This window comes from Callithrix jacchus, chromosome X (genome assembly GCF_049354715.1).
Source record: "Callithrix jacchus isolate 240 chromosome X, calJac240_pri, whole genome shotgun sequence".
Lineage (NCBI taxonomy): Eukaryota > Metazoa > Chordata > Mammalia > Primates > Cebidae > Callithrix > Callithrix jacchus.
The window spans coordinates 34995901-35011827 of NC_133524.1; the positions used below are offsets into that span (position 1 = coordinate 34995901).

Genomic DNA, 15927 nt, shown 5'->3' on the forward strand with positions numbered 1-15927 from the left:
CCTGTGCATGGTTGTTAATATTGAGCTAATTCGCAATATTCCAAAATGACAAATAATCACAATCTTCCTGAATGGTTGACAAATGATCGTCATGCCACAGGATACTACTCAGACATAAAAAATTAATTAACTATTGCTATACACAACAACTTTAGTGAATATCAAGGGTATTATACCGAATGAAAAAAAGAACCTCAAGAGGTCACATACTGTATTATTCTTCTATATGACATTTTTTTTTTTCTTTTTGAGACAGAGTTTTGATCTTGTTACCCAGGCTGGAGTGCAATGGTGCAATCTCGGCTCACGGCAACCTCCGCCTCCTGGGTTCAGGCAATTCTCCTGCCTCAGCCTCCTGAGTAGCTGAGGTTATAGGCACGCGCCACCATGCCCAGCTAATTTTTTGTATTTTTAGTAGAGACGGGGTTTCACCATGTTGACCAGGATGGTCTCGATCTCTTGACCTCGTGATCCACCTGCCTCGGCCTCCCAAAGTGCTGGGATTACAGGCTTGAGCTACCGCGCCCGGCCTATATGACATTCTTTAATTGATGAAACTATAGAGATGGAAAGCAGATCAGTGGTTATCAAGGATTAGGCATGGTGGGAAGGAGAATGGTGGATGTGATTGTAAAAAGATAGGATAAGGTAGATTCTTGTGATGGACCGTTCTGTATCTTGATTGTGGTAGTGTTTATACAAATCTACACATATGGTAAAATGACATAAAAATATATACTCACATGGTATCAAGTTGATTTCCTGGTTTTGATTTTATATTATGTAAGATGTTACTATTATAAGAAATTGGGTGGAGGGAACATGGACCTTCTATTATTTTTTAAACTTCCTGGGATTCTAAAATTATTTCAAAATAATTTAGAAGTATTTGTGAAAAGAGTACCTGGATTATGTAAGACAGTGTAGCATTTTAATATAAAAAATAACTCATCAGAAGACTAAAACTATACATATAAGGGAGGGTGATATTGTATGTTTATAGTTGCCACTATTTTCTAATACATTTTATTTTAGATGAGTTACCAACAGCAGATAATACAAATGGCTGTACCTAAAATTAATATATAAAGTTAGGAAAAATCAAAGGTCAGATACCAGAGCCATGGTATTCTGGATCTTCCATATAGTAAAATCAACTTTTAAAGTGTGAATAAATAATGGACTCACCTCTGAATGAGGCAAAGAACCACAGAAAGTAAACCACACAAAGTAAAGACCATAATGTTTTCAAGACCTTATGTCTGTTCGGTATTAGCATGCCAGCTCATGAATGGAGAGAAAGTGATGTGGGATTATGGATAAAGCAATAAATAACATAAGATAAAAAATAAAATAAGCCAAAACAAGGAAAGCAAGCATGCAAGGAAAGAGGATGATGTATTGTAGACATCTGAGATATTGTATTTATTAAGTCAACTGTGAAACAAAGGTCCAAAAGAAAAAACAATGACCAAAAATAAAACAATAACAAAGACATGTAATCTTTTATTTTTTTTTCTGAATAAATTTACCATGAAGTTTATTTACGATGAAAGTAAAAACCAATATCTTTCAGCTGTATGGACACAAAGATACAAGCATTACTGTGAGCACTACTTTACATCTTAGGGTCTTCCTTAAAGAAAATAAAGGAACAATCACAGGACAGGGCAACATAATCAAACATTTTTTTCCCTAAGTAAATCTGCAGTTTATTTGTAAAATAGGCAAAAGAAAGAAAGAAGTTGTTAAATAGCCATTTTTAGTGCTTTTTGTGTTAATATGCAAGGGAGGGAAAGCAAATGGAAAATGGACATATGGAACAGATTTGTTGAATCAGGTCCCATTTGCAAACTCGATTCTATTGCTTTGTTCATTGTCTACATTGAAATCCAAACATATTAGTTTCTCCTTTATAGTGACTTTGTTTCCATCATATCAAAACACTACTCAGTTTAGGGAAAAACAATCTGGATAGCAAGTTGAGAGTCGTGAAGATTATACAGTCAACTCCCTGAATATGTGAAGGTGTACTTGTGCAAGTGTGAGACCTTGACTGACGTTTTGAATTTGACCTTCTAATCCTGGTAAAATTTTTATTTGAATTTGATGTTTCCAAAACCCACAAAGAAGCTCCAATAATCTGTAACGTTTATGGATACAAATTTAATTTTTTTTTAAGTCTTTGTTAAATGTTTTATTAAATTTGCATCCTTTTCTGACTAGGTTTACCATCGAAAGCTGCAATTTGTAAAGCATTTATTCGCTGTTATATATGTTGATGATAGAATATTGAAAATCACAATGAATCAAAACCTTTTATGCTTTTAGGATTACTTCTCTCCATCATCGTCTTTTTTTTTTCCTGAAATAGCCAAGAAAATGAAAATGTTCTGCAATCAGTTTACGAGTAAATACGCAGAGGTGACTTTGTAGCCAAAAGATGTCCACAATAATGTTGCAGCGAGGATTCCTCAAACACTGAGACAATTGTTGTGATTTTTAACACAATATTGTAAAGATTGCAAATTCATTTCAACATTATATGCTGTAGTGCATAGATTAGCAATGTTAGACAGAAAAAGTGGATGGTTTTGTTATATTTATGTTACAATTCTGAGACAAAAATATTCTATCTGAAGTTTATTTTTTGAAGGAGTTAATATTCACTAATTCAACTCCAGTCTTTTCTCTGGATTAATTTATCTTCTCTCCTTCAATATATATTACACTTTGCCTTTCTAGTACACACCCAACATATAAATGTGTACACAACATGTATATGTATATGTACATATATACACACATACCTTATAGTCAGGTATAATAGAAGAAAATATAGAGTTTACTACTTCACTTAAAAATAATTTTTAATTTTGCTGAATGTGCATTCATTACACTGAACCTAACCACTGCATAGTACATGCACACATATGTCATTATATTGATCTATATCTTAATTTTTCTTGGATATATTTAGATTGGATTGATGTAATGGATTAGATGATGATGTTTTTCAGTTTATCTAGAATAATCTCAGTTTATGCCAATTATTCTAGTATAGTTATGAAGTGTCACAGTTTGTATGATAAATTATAGAATCATCCTAGACACGGGATGTGTGCATGTTTAATTTAGATAAGCGCTCTCTAGATTATCTCTAATACTTTATACTTCTTTTAGAAAATTAGGATTCCCATATCAACATATTCTATCAAGATTTACCATTAGCTGACTTTCAGATTTCTGCACCTCTGATGGCTATAAGAAGTCTGTCTTTGCAATTTTAATTTGCATGTTTCTCTAGTTGCTACTGAGATTTGGTCGTACTTTTATTTATTTAGTTTTAGCCTTGTAAGGTTTTCTACTTTTGAATTAACTACGTATTGCCTACGCCCATTTTATAGTGGATTTTCTGTCTTATATTTTCAATATTAACCACTTTTCAATTTCCAATATTATGAAGACCATTAGCCTGTTATATATCTGTTAACATTGTATATGATGTCCTTTGTTGAATAAAAATCTGTAACTTTTGACACGTTCAATCAAATTAACATTTTGAGGTAAGTTTTCTCCTTTTTGGAATATTACTGAAGAAGTATATTCCCATTCCAAAATTACAAAGTCATTTTTCTATAATTTATTTTATTATTAAGTTGACTGTTTCTTTACTATATATTAAAATATTGAATTATCAAAAGTACACTTTTGAATAATAGTAAAGGATTTCCTTTATTGTTTTCTTTATATATTGATCCTGGTTCCTGAAGCCAACTGCTAAATAGTACAACATTTTCATATCAGCTTGTGGTGGTCCATTTATAATATATTCATTCCTATGTGCATATAACACTGTGTTTGAACTTTTATTCCACTCAATTGCTCTATTTATTCTTTAATGTGCCGATGTCACATTTTTTTTTCATTTTGTGTTTTGCCATTTCTTTGTAAATTGTTAATGGAGTAAAATATATGGTGGAGAGCCTCTGTTCTTTTAACCTCTTATTTATTCCATACCTATTATTTATGTGCACCTAATTTTCATATACATTCTTGTTTTAAATTTGTGTATATATATATTATAATTTAAGTTCTGGGGTACATGTGCAGATCTTGCAGGGTTGTTACATAGGTATGCACATGACATGGTGGTTTGCTACCTCCATCCCCTGGAGAGGGAGATTTTCATATACATTCTGTTACACATTTAAGTGCATTGAAACTTAAGCTGTTAGTGTTAATTAGACATAGAATGGATGAAGATTGTGGATTGAAAAACTTTGTTAAGCTCTTTTGTTAGAACCAATAGTTTGCCTATTGATGTTGCTCAATTTTTTATGTGGATAATTATATCATGTGAGAATTCAACGGTTTTTTTCCTCTTTTATTTTTCGTAATTCTGTGCTCTATTTCTTCCATTGACCAGAATCTACAATTCTATATCAAATAGAGTAAGTGGCAGCAGGAATTATGTTTACATTTTAAATCTTAAAGTGATTAGGTCTAAAGATTTTCATGTCCCTTTCTTTGTTTTAATATGATTTTTAAATATATAGATGAGTTTTGTTTAATGATAGCTTTTGTTGTGGTGAGTAAACTCTCTTTTGGTCATAGTTGTCATTTAAGTAATTGAACATTGAGGTGTTTGTTTTCATTAGGTACTAAGCATTTATCTATTTGTTTGACCATGTTAGTCTATGTCATCTTCTTTATCATTTTCTGATGAGTATCAGTTTCTAAGAAAACAATTAAAAATTTCAAGGAAAATTGTTAATATATCCCTTCTCTTTATATTTTCCCTGTTGTTACTTTACTTATTTTGAGGGCATGTTATTGTGTACATATATTCATGATTATTTTCTCATCTCTACTCTTTTTTTTTACTACTTTGCAAATAATTCTCTGTTTTTATAACCCTTCCCAACACTTAGTTCCACTAGTATCCAGCAATGCCAATTTGGAGAATACATATGTGAATGTCAGATTGGTTATCAGGTTCTCCCATCGTAACAAAGCGAATTGAATTTCTTGTCATCCATCTGCCACTCACCTTTCAAAATTTTGTTGTATTTTTTAATCTTCTGTGCTGTTCTGTCTGTTTATATCTTTGAAAAAAGTTCTCCATTTTTAATAGCATGCCAGAAGGATGAGTAATTGTATGCATTTGTTTAATATACTATTTTAGCAGGAAGCTCCCATCAGTATTTTTTCAAAAAGTTCTACTTCTTAACTAGCTGTTATCATTTTTTTTTTACTTTCTTGGACTTTAAATATATTAATATTAATGCTCTTAGTGTTATCATGTAGTTGTCTTACATACTCTACTTCCCACTTTTATCCTTTTCTAGGCCTTCTGAGAGATATCCTAAAACTATTCTTTGATTACCTAATGTGATTTTTATGTCTCTCTTGTCTTTCATTTGAGAGACGTTTTATTGTTATTTTTACTGCTAATTATCATGGATAGGTTGTTTTATTCTCATTCTTCTCTTCCAACTTTCATTTTGGATTCAGGGGATTGCATGTGCGTGCTTGTTACATGGTTAAATTGCATGTTGCTGAGGTTTGTGTACAAATAATTTCATCACCCAGGTAGTGAGCATAGTATCCAGTAGGTAGTTTTCAATTCTCACCTTCCTCTCATTCCACCCTCAAGTAGACCCTTGTGTCTGTTGTTTCCTTCTTTGTGTCCCTGTGCACTAAATGTTAACTCCCACTTATAAGTGAGAACATGCAGTATTTGTTTTATAGTTCTTGCATTATTTCACTTAGGAAATGGCCTCCAGATGCATCCATGTTGCTGCAAAGGATATGATTTCATTCCTTTTGGTGGCTGTGTAGCATTCCATCATGTATATGTACCACATTTTCATTATCAATCAACCTTGATGGATATCTAGGTTGACTTCATGTCTTTGCTATTGTTAATAGTGCTACAATGAACATACTGTATGTCATGTGTCTATATGGTAGAGCAATTTATATTTCTTTGGGTATATACCCAATAATGGGATTGCCAATCAAATGGGAGTTCTGTTTTTAAATACCTTGAGAAATTACCAAACTGTTTGCTACAATGGTGAACTAATTTACATTCCCATTAGCAGTTTATAAGCATTCCCTTTTTTTTCTGTATCCTCACCAGCATCTGTTATTTTTTGACTTTTTAATAATAGCCATTCTGAATGGTGTGAGATGGCACTCATTGTGGTTTTGATTTGCATTCCTCTAATTATTAGTGATATTGAGTTTTTTTCATATGATTGTTTGCTGCATGCATGTCTTCTTTTGAGAAGTGTTTGTTCATATAATTTACCCATTTTTATTTTACTTATTGATTTATTTTGAGACAGTGTCTTGCTCTGTCGTAGAGGCTGGAGTGCATTGGTGCCATCTTGGCTTACTGCAACTTTTGCCTCCTGGGCTCAAGAATCTTTCCAACTCAGCCTCCTGGGTAGCTGGGAATACAGGTGTATGCCACTACAGTCAGCTATACTTTGCCCATTTTTAATGGCGTTGTTTTATTTTGCTTGTTAATTTAAGTTTCATTTTGTTTTTGTTTGTTTGTTTTTGAGATGGAGTTTCACTCTTGTTACCTAGGCTGGAGTGCAATGGGGCAATCTCGGCTCACCACAACCTCTGCCTCCTGGGTTCAAGCAATTCTCCTGCCTCAGCCTCCCGAGTAGCTGGGACTACAGGCACGCGCCACCATGCCCAGCTAATTTTTGTATTTTTATTAGAGATAGGGTTTCAACATGTTGACCAGGATGCTCTCAATCTCTTGACCTCGTGATCCACCTGCCTCAGCCTCCCAAAGTGCTGGGATTATAGGCGTGAGCCACCACGCCCAGCCCAATTTAAGTTTCTTACAGATTCTGGATACAAGATCTGTGTCAGATGCATAGTTTACAAATATTTTCTCCCATTCTGTAAGGTCTGTTTATCCTGTTGATTATTTCTTTCCCTGTGCAAAGCTCTTTAGTTTAATTAGACCCCATTTGTCAATTTTTGTTTTTGTTGCAATTGCTTTTGGAGTCTTTCTCATGAAGGCTTTGCCACAGCCTATGTCCAGATCTGTATTTCTTTGGTTTTCATCTAGGTTTTTTATAGTTTTATATTTTGCCTTTAAGTCTTTATTCATGTTGAGTTGATTTTTTTTTTTTTTTTGAGATGGAGTTTCGCTCTTGTAACCCAGGCTGGAGTGCAATGGCGCGATCTCGGCTCACCGCAACCTCCACCTCCTAGGTTCAGGCAATTCTCCTGCCTCAGCCTCCTGAGTAGCTGGGAGTTGATTTTTGTATTTGGTGAAAGAAAGGTGTCCAATTTGAATCTTCTGCTTATGGCTAGCCAGTTTTCCCAGCACCATTTATTGCACAGGGACTACTTTCCTCATTGTTTGTTATTATTGACTATTTCAAAGATCAGATGGTAATATGGTTTGGCTCTGCATTCCCCCCCAAATCTGACCTTGAATTGTGATCCCTATAATCCCCACATGTCAAGGGTGGGACCAAGTGGAGGTAATTGAATCATGAAAGCAGTTTTCTCCATGCTGTTCTTGTGATAATGAGTGAGTCTTACCATAGCCGATGGTTTTCTAAGTGTCTGGCATTTCCTCTGCTTGCAGTCATACTCTCTTCGGCCTCCTTGTGAAGCGATGCCTTCCATCATCATTGTAAGTTTCCTGAGGCCTGCCCAGCCATGCACAACTGTGAGTCAATTAAACCTTTTTCTTTATAAGTTATCCAGTCTTGGGCAGTTATTTATAGCTGCATGAAAATGGACTAATATAAATGGTTATAGGTGCATGATTTTATCTCTGGGCTCTCCATTTGATTGCTTTGGTCTATGTGTCTATTTTTGTACTGACACTATGCCATTTTGTTTACTGTAGCCCTTTGGTATAGTTTGAAGTCAGGTAATGTGGTGCTTCCAGCTTTGTTCTTTTTGCTGAGGATTGCTTTGGCTATCCAGGCTCTTTTATGGTTGTATATAAATTTTAGAATAGTTTTTCTAATTCTGTGAAAAATGTCATTAATAGTTCAACAAGAATAGCATTGAATCTGTAAATTTCTTTGGACATTATGGTCGTTTTAACAATATTGATTCTTCCTATTTGATCAGTTGTTTTAATTGCTTTTTTTCAGCTTTCACATATACTTCCATGTCAGTTCGAACTTTCCTGTTAAACTTCTTTTCACTCTTATTCTTTCTGGTCTATTGAATCTGGTATTTCCATTTGTTTGTTGTCTTTCTTTCATGATTTTTGGGCTCCTTAGATGTACTTGCAGTCGTTTCTTTTTTTCCTCTGTGGTTGTATATATTCTGGGGTATTGCTATTTAGTTTGGTAATAAGTAGTTGCAGAAATGTTAGATAGCACAGGATCTAACTTGAGGTCCTCTTGGTGAATTTAGAAATAAAAATACATTCTCTTCTGGACTATTTTTTATACTTTAGGTGGCATAATCACAAAAAAAAATCTGGAAAAATGGAACAAATTATGAATGCTAATTTATCTTGTTTCCTGCTAATTATTCCTGTGACAACAGATACTCTGGATAGGTCGAGTTCTTTGGAAAGGGGATTATTACATGAAGGAGTCTTGGGATAGTATGCCTTTGAACATAACAATATTTGTGAGAGTATCTCTTTTATTTCCATTGCTGACTCACGTTTTATAAAAGAATATACATAATTCTGCAGATTTCCTCTATAGGAGGCTTCATTTTATAATAAGAGATTTGTGGCAATTCTATATGGCATATAGAAATCTGTATGGCTGAGTAAAAGCATACTTGAGGGTTTGGCTAAATATCTTAGCCCAGAGAGTTTTTTTAATTGTACTTTGGGCTCTTGTGTACATGTGCACATCCTGCATTCTGCAGGATTGTTGCATAGGTACTTACATACCATGTTGGTTTGTTGTCTCTCTCCCCCAGCGCCCCATCTCCTACATCAGGAACAGGAAGGGAGGGACAGTTGGAGGAGGACAGGGAGGGGTAACACTGGGAGAGAGTATCTCTTTCCTAGTAGCTGCTTTTTCTTGTGATTTTAAATGTGAAAGATGATTTTTCATTGTTTCTACAAGTTTTGTTTATTTCCTTTTTCCTATCTTCCATGGTGATCTCCTGAGACTTATTCACTATCATGAGAATAGCACAAGAAAAACTTGCCCCCATGATGGAATTACCTCCCACTGGGTCCTTCCCATAACACATGGAAATCCAAAATGAGATTTGGGTAGTGACACAGACAAACTATATTATAGTACCTAATAAAAAATTGCTACAGATAAAACAAAGAGAAAATACCAAATTCAGAGAAAAGAGACCTGTTACCTTCAATGATGCAGCAAATACAATCTTAATTGTCCTCCCAATAAATACTATAGAAACCAGAATACAGTGAGATTGTCTTCAAGTTACTTCAACTTACTGAATTTTTTTTTTTAATTTCCATAGGCTATTGGAGAACAAGAGTGTTTGGTTACATGATTAAGTTCATTAATGGTGATCTGTGAGATTTTCGTGCACTCATTTTCCAAGCAGTATACAGTGCATCCAGTTTGTAGTCTTTTATCCCTCACCCTCTTCCCATTGTTTCCCCCTTATCCCCAAAGTCCATTGTGTCATTCATATATATATATATATATATATATATATATATATATATATATGATTCCACTTTAGGTTCTGAGGTATATGTGCAGAACATGCAAGATTGTTGCATAGGTACATACGTGGCAATGTGGTTTGCTGCCTCCATCCCCGTCACCTATATCTGGCATTTCTCCCCATGTTATCCCTCTTCAACTCCCTACTCCCTGCTGTCCCTCCACTAGTCCATCCCAACAACAGACCCCAGTGTGTGATGCTCCCCTCCCTGTGTCCATGTGTTCTCATTGTTCAACACCCACCTATGGGTGAGAATATGTCGTGTTTGATTTTCTGTTCTTGTGTCAGTTTGCTGAGAATGATGGTTTCCAGGTTCATCCATGTCCATACAAAGGACATGAACTCATCATTTTTATGGCTACATAGTATTCCATGGTGTATATAATATTCCATGGTGTATATTTGCCACATTTTCCTTGTCCAGTCTATCATCGATGGGCATTTGGGTTGGTTCCAGGTGTTTGCTATTGTAAACAGTGCTGAAATAAACATACATGTGCATGTGACTTTATAATAGAATGATTTATAATCCTTTGGATATTTACCCAGTAATGGGATTGCTGGGTCAAATGGAATTTCTATTTGTAGGTCCTTTAGGACTCACCACACTGACTTCCACAATGGTTGAACTAATGTACATTTCCACCAACACTGTAAAAGTGTTCCTATTTCTCCACATCCTCTCCAGCATCTGTTGTCTCCAGATTTTTTAATGATTACCATTCTAACTGCTGTGAGGTGGTATCTCAATGTGGTTTTGATTTGCATTTCTCTAATGACCAGTGATGATGAGCATTTTTTCATATGTTTGTTGGCCTCATATATGTATTCTTTTGAAAATGTCTGTTCATATCTTTTGCCCACTCTTGAATGGGGTTGTTTTTTTCTTGTAAATCTGTTTTAGTTCTTTGTAGATTCTGGACATTAGCCCTTTGTCAGATGGGTAGATTGCAAAAAAAATTTCCCATTCTGTTGGGTGCTGGTTCACCCTAGTGATTGTTTCTTTTTCTGTGCAGAAGCTCTGGAGTTTAATTATATTCCATTTGTCTATTTTGGCTTTTGTTGCCATTGCTTCTGGTGTTTTAGTCATGAAGTCCTTGCCTATGCCTATGTCCTGAATGGTTTTGCCTAGGTTTTCTGCTAGAGTTTTTATGGTGTTAGATCTTATGTTTATGTCTTTAATCCACCTGAAGTTAATTTTAGTGTAAGGTATAAGGAAGGGGAACAATTTCTGCTTTCTGCACATGGCTAGCCAGGTTTCCCAACACCATTTATTAAACAGAGAATCCTTTCCACATTGCTTGTTTTTGTCAGGTTTGTCAAAGATCAGATGGTTGTAGATGTGTGGGGTTGCCTCCAAGGCCTCTGTTCTGTTATATTGGTCTGTGTCTCTGTTTTGATATCAGTGCCATGCTGTTTTGATTACTGTAGCCTTGTAGTATAGTTTGAAGTCAGATAGTGTGATGCCTCCAGCTTTGTTCTTTTGCATAGAATTGCCTTGGCTATGTGCACTCTCTTTTCATTCCACATGAAATTTAAGGTGTTTTTTTTCCTAGTTCTGTGAAGAGGGTCATAGGTAGCTTGATTGGAATAGCATTGAGTCTATAAATTACTTTGGGCAGTATGGCCATTTTCACAATATTGATTCTTCCTAACCATGAGCATGGAATATTTTTCCATGTGTTTGTGTCCTCTCTTATTTCCTTGAGCAGTGGTTTATAGTTCTTTTTGAAGAGGTCCTTTACATCCTTTGTTAGTTGTATTCCTAGGTATTTTATTCTCTTTGTAGCAATTGTGAATGACAGTTCATTCTTGATTTTGCTCTTTTTAATCTGTTATTGGTTCAGGAATTGTGTTATTGGTCTGTTATTGTATGGGAATGTTTGTGATTTCTGCACATTGATTTTGCATCCTGAGACTTTGCTGAAGTTGCTTATCAGTTTAAGGAGATTTTGGGCTGAGACAATGGGGTCTTCTAAATATACAATCATGTCGTCTGCAAATAGAGACAATTTGACTTCATCCTTTACTAATGGAATATGGTTTATTTCTTTTTCTTGTCTGATTGCTCTGGCTAGAACTTCCAATACTATATTGAGTAGGAGTGACGAGGGTGTGTCATTCTTATGACTTTGCATCCTCACAGCATATCTCACACTTATGAATGAGAACATACAATATTTGGTTTTCCATTCTTGAGTTGCTTCATTTAGACTAATAGTCTCCAATCTCATCAAGGTTGTTGTGAATGCCATTAATTAATTTATTTTTGTGACTATGTACTATTCTGTCGTGTGTGTGTGTGTGTGTGTGTGTGTGTGTGTATATATATATACACCACATTTTCTTTTTTCACTCACTGATTAATGGGCCTTTGGGTTGGTTCCACATTTTGACAATTGTGATTTATTTTGCTATAAACATGTGTTCAAGTATCTTTCTGTATAATGATTTCTTTTCCTATGGGTAGATATGCAGTAGTGGGATTGCTGGATCAAGTGATAGTTCTAGTTTGGTTTTCTTAGGAAATCTCCACACTGTTTTCCATAGTGGTTGTACTAGGTTACATTCCCACCAGCGGTGTAGAAATATTCCCTGTTTTGTTTTTGTTTTTATTTTTTGTTTTGTTTTTTGAGATGGAGTTTCACTCTGTAACCCAGACTAGAGTACAGTGGCATGATTTCAGCTCACTGCAACCTCCGCCTCCCATGTTCAAGCAATTCTCCTGCTTCAGCCTCCTGAGTAGCTGAAATTACAGGTGCCTGCCACCACATCTAGCTAAGTTTTGTATTTTTAGTAGATACAGGGTTTCACCATCTTGGCCAGGCTGGTCTTGAAGTCTTGACATCATGATCCACTTGCCTTGGCCACCTGAGGTGTTGGGATTACAGGTGTGAGCCAAGGCACTTGGCCTGAGCCCTGTTTTTTTTATATGTTTTAAGACCCATGGTGTTAGCTGCACATACCAAGAAGGATAGGGAAAAAATTGTCTATTCTATCTTTTCTGAAACTGAAAGATCCTAAACCCTTAACTTCTAGAATTTATTTTTTCATTTTCCTCAGAAAATGAGACTTGTAACATGTCTGTTTGTAGTATAGTGAAATTTGTTGTTGACTAATTTATCAACATTTTTCTAAATCTTATTAGTACTTCCATTGTACATTTTTTTCTATTGAGATGGAGTCTTACTCTGTCACCCAGGCTGGAGTGCAGTGGCACAATCTCAGCTCACTGCAGCCTCTGCCTCCTGGATTCAAGCTATTCTCCTGCCTCAGCCTCCTGAGTACCTGGGACTACAGGCATATGAAATCAAGCCAGTTAATTTTTGTATTTTTAGTAGAGATGGGGTTTTGCCATGTTGGCCAAGCTGGTCTTGAACTACTGACCTCAAATAATCCACCTGCCTCGGCCTACCAAAGTGCTGGAATTATAGGCATGAGCCACCATGCCAGGCCTCATACATTTTTAATTATTATTTTCATTTGTTATCTTTTTGTTATATTTTGTTATATTTCATTTGATATATTTTAGGGAGCTTTGCAGTTTGTCTTTTTATTTCTTGACTTTACACAATTTTTGTCATTTATCTCAATATTTCTGAAGACATTTTCTTTAATTACTTATTATTATAGAATTAATTCACAAATATATTTCTTGCTTAAAAAATATAGACAATATGGAGATATGTACATCAAAATAAAAATGTCCACCTTTACATACAACTAGAAATAAAAATATATAGAATTTCCTGGAAGGGCTTTATGTTGTTTAAACCTGAATATATACTCTTTATTGTCCAGAGATGTAGATTACCATAACCAATATACATACCAGGAACACGTGGACTGGAGAAGCGCTTTCACCAAGATTGAGTTGTTAATAGACAAAAGTCCAGCATACTTGAAAGGCAGAGTATTTTTGTAATGTTGATTGCTTGAAGTAAAAATGCTGTAAATGATTTTCACATTTCAAACCTATAGACTCTGTCAGTTCACCTTCCTCAAACGCTTTATCCATTTCCATTTCTATCTAAAATATGAAAAGCATATGCTTCTTTCTATCTTTGCAAATACCACACTTTTAATCTTTTAAAATTGTCCAAATCTATTGCACAAAATAGCTATGGCTTTGCTATTTAACTTTTCATTTTTCTGACTACAAGTTATATTCAAGTAAGTTTGATGAAAGTTTTGCATTTCTATTTCTGTAGTCTTTTTCCTATTTCTGTCTTTATAGTTACAATGATTATTTTATAGAGAATTTCTTCTTGATGAAGATGCAAACCACATACTTTTTAAAAATTCAGTCCATTCACTTTAGAAAATTATTTTTCGATATTTACTCTTTATCTGAATCTTTATAGAAAAATCTCTTTTTTTCTGTATATTTTGTTAATGTTTTCCCCTACGTTGCTAATCCATGTATAAGGTAGGATTAACACAGATATACAGATCTGAATTATATTTTGCTTATAGAATCTTACTTCCAGGTCAAAACTGAGCACTGAGTTTTCAATATTGATTGGATTTGCAACTAATGCTGTTCTGATAGATTGTGATGAGCTTGTTTCTTCCTCCAGATAGTTAATTTGCTAACTCTTTGAGAGATAGAATATATACAAATTGTCATTTATTGGATACATTTTAATCATAAATTTCTATATTTTCTCTTGTCTCCAATGCTTTACTTGTGGGAACTGTTTCTCCTAAGGTACAATGTGCAATTATGAATACTTCTTCCTCTTCTTGTTTTTTGTATTTACACATACAGAAAAGTTCACACATATTCCTTTTTCTAACAGACCTACTTTCTAATAGGAAGGTCATGTTTTGGTCATGCTTTGCTAGACTTCTCTTGAATATTGTTATTTCTCCTAAAATATGACTGTTATACTCTTAAAATAATGTGCCAAAGATATAATCAAGATACATGGCACCATGTTTATGTACCTTCCACATATAAATATATTTTCATATATACTCAATATGAATGTATTATTTACATCTATTTATATAGGCACAAGTCTGGTCATTGTAGAAGAAATGAGAGACATAGGACCGTGGAAGCGTAATTCAGCCTCTTCACTATTGTTATTAGGAATTCTTTCCAATTTCCAAATTTTCATGGTTCCCTCATCTAAACAAAAGCCCAGTAATCAAGTGAAATAAATTTTCCCTAAAATCAATTTATTAACTGTCATTTTTTCCTTGCACTTACAGCTTGAGGAGGGTTTACTTATTTTCAGCCTCTATCCTAAACAGCCTATCAATATAATTGGCCTGACGCATGGCCAGTGTCAAAGAAATCTAATGCTGGACAGTAGTTAATGTGGTAAAAGCAGACTTTTTTCAGGTCTATTGCAAAAGGAGAAAAGAGACCACACTATAGAACTAGGTTCAGTTCCAAATGTGACATGGGCAAGTGAGAATTTATAGTCAAGGAGCAGAGTAGAAGTTGATGGATGGAAAATTACTAGGAGGAAACATTGGGAGTGAGATGATCTTCTGGCTAAAGGAATCTAACATGATTCTTTGTGAAGACAGGCCAGGGTGATCAGATACCTCCTGGGGAAAGGCGCAGGAGGTGAAACCTTATCAGATATTGAGGATGAAGATTCTTGCTAAACTAACTTAGCAAGTTTCTTGCAAAAACTAGATTTTACAATGAAATGCATAGATAGGCCTAGGAGAAGGTTTAGAAGTCTGACTAAAGTTTGATCAAACAAAGAATCTTTGTCATCAGATTAGTTAAATATTATCCATGTTCTTACATTTTCAATAATATTTGAGTGATACTAAAGTACTGTCATTACAGAACCCACCCACAGGTATCTTTTTATTCCTTAGTAAACATCTGCATAACAGGTAATGAAAATTTGAGGTCAGCCAGGAGGATTACTTAGTACATACAACATTAGCAATTAGTTAGCTTTACCAGTGATTTGTTAAAAAGCAATAGGAAATATATTTCCAAGTAAAATTGTATGTAAAACAGGGAAGCTATTCCCTGTTATAATTTGGGAATGGGGAAGGTCAGGCATTGGCTATGCTGGCCTTATTCATTAACGTTTTTCCCTTCTTACTCAAAACCATTTAAATACTATATTTCAATTTGAGTAAGTTTATTCATTTCAAAGTTTTTTTAACATTTTCATTTCATAGGAGAATTTTAGCTGACCTCCCCATTATCAGTTCCTCCCTTTTGCATCTATCTTGTAAAGTCTAAGAGACTGAACTTCCTAAGGGACA

The 15927-nt window shown here is 34.7% G+C and overlaps 1 protein-coding gene across 3 annotated transcripts in view; it reads left to right on the forward strand.

Moving 5' to 3' along the window:
• Positions 1–15927, forward strand: part of LOC118150508 (uncharacterized) — a 683858-nt gene that overhangs the window by 318347 nt on the left and 349584 nt on the right. For 2 of the 3 annotated variants that reach the window (XR_013531491.1, XR_013531493.1), the window contains one exon: positions 7631–7714. The exons of the other annotated variant lie outside the window; for it this stretch is intronic. The gene's annotated coding sequence lies outside the window, so the exon portion shown is untranslated. The remainder of the gene's footprint in view (positions 1–7630; positions 7715–15927) is intronic. 3 annotated transcript variants of the gene reach the window in all.